The 5662-nt window shown below is 35.7% G+C and overlaps 1 long non-coding RNA gene across 1 annotated transcript; it reads left to right on the top strand.

Annotated features, from left to right (window-relative positions):
• The first annotated feature begins 458 nt into the window (after positions 1 to 458).
• On the top strand, positions 459 to 5656 carry LOC107102072. The gene is made up of 3 exons (XR_001482111.1): positions 459 to 581; positions 3892 to 3970; positions 5041 to 5656. It is a non-coding gene; the product is annotated as an uncharacterized LOC107102072 (long non-coding RNA).
• The last annotated feature ends 6 nt before the right edge of the window (positions 5657 to 5662 follow it).

Genomic DNA, 5662 nt, shown 5'->3' with positions numbered 1-5662 from the left:
AAGTGACTAAAGGAAATGCACAACTGAATGCAAAGCATCACAGTGACACACAGGTTAGACCCTGGACAGGTCGCCTGGGGTATTTATCATTTCATAGAATATTATATTTACTTGCTACCTTTAGTAGCATGAAATACCTTCTGTTTTAAAGTTCTCAGCTTTATAAAATCTTGCCACGTTTTCTTTTGCTTCGTTTGTTGTTGTTGGCAGTACAGGCTGCATTCTGCAGTAAAGTGAACAACATGTTCCCTTTGAATTTTTTTTGTTAGGTTGCATCTTTCTCCTCCAGATGAAAGTGAATGTACAGAACATACGTTTTGAGCACAGAGCATGTTGTAATGTAGTTTTTTTTTTTTTTTTAATGCATGGCCTCATTTAAATCTTGTTACATAGAGGAGTCCAACTTCTGCAATTTACATATTTGACTTTGTGCAGCGAGGCACAGCAACTGCCGTTGTGAGAGCAGGAAGAACAGGTTTCTGCAAAATAAGCTTAACTCTGTTCTTTGCTTTTTAGTTTTTTTTAAAACTTATTAGAGAACAGAAAAATTTCTCAAGATATCGTATCTGACCAATAAAGCGGTGAGTTTAACCCAGAGTCATTTATACATTTGAATGTTGTTTATTGACTTTAGGCCTGTGCAACATGATTATACATTTAGCCGGATTGAGTCTACTTACCTAAGCGTATGTGTTGAAACATGTAGCAAATGTTTTTTTAATGGCTTAGATGTGGTAAATTCCTCAATCCTGAAGGAGCGAGTAAAAACCTTCATGTGTGGTAAATGGGTGGAGATAATGGAGAAAAAAAAAGACCATGTGCTTTGATAAAGACTTTAAATATTTCTAATAATTTGAATCATAGGCTGCTAAAAACCAACAATCCTCTGCCCTACTGATTGTTTAAATAGAGCTTGTCATTAAGGACTCATACATTGTTTAGGAGTTTCCTAAAAGGTGGCAACCTGGTTGCAGTGACCAGGAAACCCCTGCAGGATGAGGTGCGAACTTGTACAAGAGAGTTCGTAGGATTGTTCGGAGGATTTATTGAAGCAGGAACACAAAGACAGCAGATCCAATTAGGAAAACAACAACAAAAAAATTAAAACCCAAAGATCATCCCAATAATATCACAAATATACTGTACACTCTGTAATTTTCCAGAAACTATGTGCTTTACTGTGTATTTATTATTTGCAATTACGTACACATTTTTCTAAAGCAAATATATTTTTTCATTAGATTTGTTGAACCAACAGATTTCCAGAATACATTTTTGTTCTTCTGATAATATATGTATATACAATACACAAAAAATGCTATGCAACCTTTTCCTTATTTGTGGTTTGTTCAGACAAAGAAATACATATAATACATATATAAATATGAAATCCACATATGTCAAACGCCTTTGAAACATGAGAAAATGTCATTAATGTAATGTTTACATTTGCAAACAATGCTCTGGGCTTATTCATTTTTAGGCATGCATGTAAACAATCTAATCTGAGTACTGGGAAGCTGAACGCCTTAGGCCTTCCTTTACTGTACAGGAACAACTGGTATGACCCATCCTTAAAAAGTTAGTCTGGCAGGGTTAAGAATGATGATCAAGAGATGAAACAGGATTAAATCTGACTCAGACTGGTTTATTCAGAGGTTTTAAACATTAACAAGAATATAATCTGTATGTATAAGACACATTTAATTTGTAAATGAAAGCATGCACAATTGCAAGTAATATATTTTGAAATGCAATTCCAGGAAGGCAGTTTTTCTCATCCAGAGCAACAAAATGTCCACACTTCCTCCTATTCAAATCTCCTTTAGAATGTAAGCCTATTCAGTTCAATGTAACCAAATGAATATGACCTGAAATTCAAACAGACACAATCAAGAAATAAGTTTGAATTGTCTATTAAATTTCCTTTTTTTTCCAGGGCTGTAAATGTGCGAAGCTGTGAGGAAAAGAAATTAAATCTCCAGTCTGAAGAGCAAACTGGCTATATTAACTCTTGATGAACACTATTGTGTTATCAGGAGAAGGAACTTTGACACGCAGAACTGAATAAAAAAGGCTGAATATTTAAATGATGTTATATAACTCCAGGAAACAAGTTATCTATTAATCTAATGCCACCAAAATCCAAGCACAGTGCTAGAGGTTGATGAAGGGAGTGCTTCATAAAATGTGTTACTGCCAAGCTGCACAGGGGATTGGGGTTTGAGCCATTTAGCTGTACAGGCTTACAGTCCATATTATCCTGTTGCCCAATATTTGTTTGTCTTTTTTTGTTTTTATAAGAAACTCTGGTTCCCTCCCGCACTCTAATAACATCAGTGCCTCTAAGTTTGAACTCTGCTTTGTGTTAGTGCCTTTGAATGGACAAACTATGTGTACAATAAGTAGGTGATCCCTTTAGAAATCTGATGACAGTACAAGTGTGAATGTTAAGTCAGTTTATTATCTTTTTAATCGCAGTTGGTTTCAGCAAACATGACCTTTGAGACTGTCTATTGTAAAGGTCACAATTACAATAGAGCCAAACCCTTCAGAGACAGTTTGAATACCAGTAGAATCTATTCACACGATACATTCTATCAGATAGTAGTCATTACTCCACAGACAGTGTAAAGCAGGTTTGAATAATTATGTCTGGTTGTTTTTAGAGTTCAATTATGATTGCATTTACAAACAATACATTCATTATTTTAATTACGGTAATTTACTGTCAACAGTGGCACCAGAAAACTTTTTATCCTACCAATAACTAGAATCACTTCCTGAAAGCACTGTTACCAGTAAGGCGCACAATTTAGTTATTTTTATGTTGTACATTGACAAAAATAGATTTTGGATGCTGGTAAAGATTCTTAGTCATCCAAGTAATAGTTGTTCCAAAAAAAGTTAAAAAAGTTGAAAAGCAAACCACTGGACTTTGTTTTGCATGTTTGAAGATGTTCCGCTTCCCATCCAGGAAGCTTTTTCAATTCAAAATGTCTGGATAAGCGTTGAGTTCCAATATTTACAGAGTAGCCCAACAAAAGCCTTATTATATCTCAGAAAACATGCAAATTGAACCAAAAGAACAGGTCTGCCCCTTAATGATGAGGAGTCGTTGAGGTCCTGGTTTGTACGGAAGTACCTGTGTAATACCTGTATGTAATACCTGATACTGGCCTATGCCTCTCAAAAGGCATTTTCGGCCTGGCTGACCAGGCAAACAATAGATGCTTTAGATAAATGGTAAATGGCATGTACTTATATAGCGCCTTTATTCAAGTTAGGAGACTTGACCAAAGCACTTTACACTACATTCATTCACCCATTCACACACACACTCACACACTGATAGTGGCAAGCTACATTGTAGCCACAGCTGCCCTGGGGCTCACTGACAGATAAGAGGTGATCCACCTTTGAAAAGTTTTACTAAGACTGAATGACACTAAAGAACAGTACAAATTGTCTCTTCAGCAAATGCAGCTGACGAGAGAGGCATTGGGATTTTATGAGGTTGATATTTTTTATTGATATATTCATATCGTCTTTAATTTAAAGTGCATATCATATGTTCCTTTTATTAGTCATTAGTTTTTTTTTATATCTTTCATTTTAGTGTAAGTTGGAAAAACATTGAGAACCATGCAAAAAGAATGAATTTAGCATATATGTGACAAGACTAAAATTAAGGCTTGATAAATTGAACAAAAAGCTTGCAATGGACATTCAGTAACAAATTACTTTAAAATGTTTTGAATTTTTCTTCTTACAAACCAGACAAAAGCATGTAACATTGGTATCCAAGACATTTTAAGGTAGGGAGTGTTTGTATATTTGCCATAAAAAAAGATTTGAATTCAAACCCTCTTTGCTCTTTGTCTTTTGCAGACAAAAAAAAAAAGATATTCATCAGCTGCCCCATCAGCTTCCACAATGAACGGTGGATTCCTTCTGAAACTGGTGGCAGGTGAGTAATCTAATAAGTAATGAACATGTAGGGGAAGTTTTTCTTTTACAACAAAGAAAGGTTTACAAAACACTAATAATGGAGAAACAACAAATAATATCTAGCAATGCGCAAAAGTCTTTAGAGGTTTTATTCCCTTTGTTTAGTTACAGATTAGTAGTTGTCATTCAAAGTAGTTTCAGTCAGCAGTTCTGCAGATTTTCTGAAGGTCATGCAAAGGAGTGGGGACTGCTTTATCAACATATAAAGTAACATTTTGAGTTTCAATTTTGAATCTGGTTTTTGGTTGACATATTGCCAGTAACTGGTTTCAATGGTATTATGTGATAGATTTTTTTTAGTTTCATGAAATCCCCCTTAAGAAAATGCAATTGAAAAAAATAACAATATTTAAACACCAACAAAAGAATTACCAAAGAGCTTTTAGTTCAATTTGGAGGAAATCATCTCCTGAAAGAAGTTAAAACCTCAAGCTCTTTATGAACTTTAAAAAACTTGCTGCATAACCAAACGCAATAGCAGTTAGAAAATGATACAAATGGCATGTACTTATATAGCACCTTTATTCAAGTCAGGAGACTTGACCAAAGCGCTTTACACTACATTCATTCACACACACACTGATGGTGGCAAGCTACATTGTAGCCACAGCTGCCCTGGGGCTCACTGACAGAAGCAGGGCTGCCGTACACTGGCGCCACTGGGCCCTCTGACCACCATCAGTAGACAATGCAGGTGAAGTGTCTTGCACAAGGACACAATGACACTGAAAGTCGGAGTCGGGGCTTGAACCGTCAATCCTTCGATTTCAGAGCAAACTCCTACATCCAACGCCACTGTCACCCATTCTGTAAAGGGACAGAAGACAAGAAATCAATTTAACAATAAATATTATTATAAGAGTTTGTATCAGTGATTTTTGAACTTTTATTATTTATTTAATTAAATATAGAATTAACAATACAGTGCGTGTTCTATCTGATATTGTTTCAAGTAATCATATAAACTAAGATGAATATTGATTTTAGCTCAGTAGTCTTACCTATATTTATTCTTTCCCTCTCACACAGCTTTCTTTATGACTGACATAACAGGTTCAACAATAAAACCTACAGAATTAAATGAATCACCAACAGCTAAGATAATAACAAGTACAATAATGCAAATGTCTGTTAAAGGAAGTGCACAACCATCCAGTATATCCACTGTAAAGCAATCAGGTTTTTCAGAAGATAATTTACTACCAACAGATGAAGAAGGAATGTCAACTGATGTTGAGCAGTCTTTATATTTCAAAAGTGCCAGCACACCCATCAGCAACTTTGTGTCGGCTGACACACCCACAAAGGAAGTCACTCAAGGACAGATTTCTGAATCACAGGCCACAGTTTCAGCATTAACAGACACAACACACATAAAGCTGTCATCTAAATCAGGCACGGCAGAACAAACTTCAACAAGAAAGCAGAACAATGTCTCAGCCACAATGCAAAGCTCTGTTGGCACCACAAAACTCGTTAATTCAACAACACCCCAACAAATGGAATCTCCAGAACAATCCTCTTTACCTACATCTACAACAAAAACAGCAACACAGATGCAATCCAGTCATCCAACAAGCATTACTGAAGCATCAACAGTGGAATATACTTCCACATCAATGCTTAAGACCATGGTGACAGCATCTACTGT

Source organism: Cyprinodon variegatus, unplaced genomic scaffold (assembly GCF_000732505.1).
Source record: "Cyprinodon variegatus isolate N-32 unplaced genomic scaffold, C_variegatus-1.0 Scaffold1196, whole genome shotgun sequence".
Classification (NCBI taxonomy): domain Eukaryota; kingdom Metazoa; phylum Chordata; class Actinopteri; order Cyprinodontiformes; family Cyprinodontidae; genus Cyprinodon; species Cyprinodon variegatus.
This window is presented reverse-complemented; position numbering and strand designations above follow the sequence as displayed.